The sequence below is a fragment of the Nannospalax galili genome, unplaced genomic scaffold (assembly GCF_000622305.1).
Source record: "Nannospalax galili isolate Female #2095 unplaced genomic scaffold, S.galili_v1.0 scaffold3938, whole genome shotgun sequence".
Taxonomy (NCBI): Eukaryota; Metazoa; Chordata; class Mammalia; order Rodentia; family Spalacidae; genus Nannospalax; species Nannospalax galili.
Window position 1 is genome coordinate 34576 of NW_008341455.1, and position 294 is coordinate 34869.

Genomic DNA, 294 nt, shown 5'->3' on the forward strand with positions numbered 1-294 from the left:
AGACAAAAAAAAAAGGTCAAGTTTACTCCTTGATGTTAGCTGAAGGCTCTTAGTCCTCTTAACGGACTCCGACTGCCTGCACAGGTGTAGACAAGACCTCCTATCTGTACATCTTTCTAATACAAAAATCGGTAATGCAATGACCAGTTAAATGCTCTTAGAGCAGTCGTGATCTCTTAAACTTGCGGGAAAGCTTGCGCTGTGGACTGAGTGGAATCACCTGAGATTTTGATCCCAGGCATGTTCCCTTAGAAATCAGCGTTTCACCCCACTTTCCTTTTCTATCTTAACACC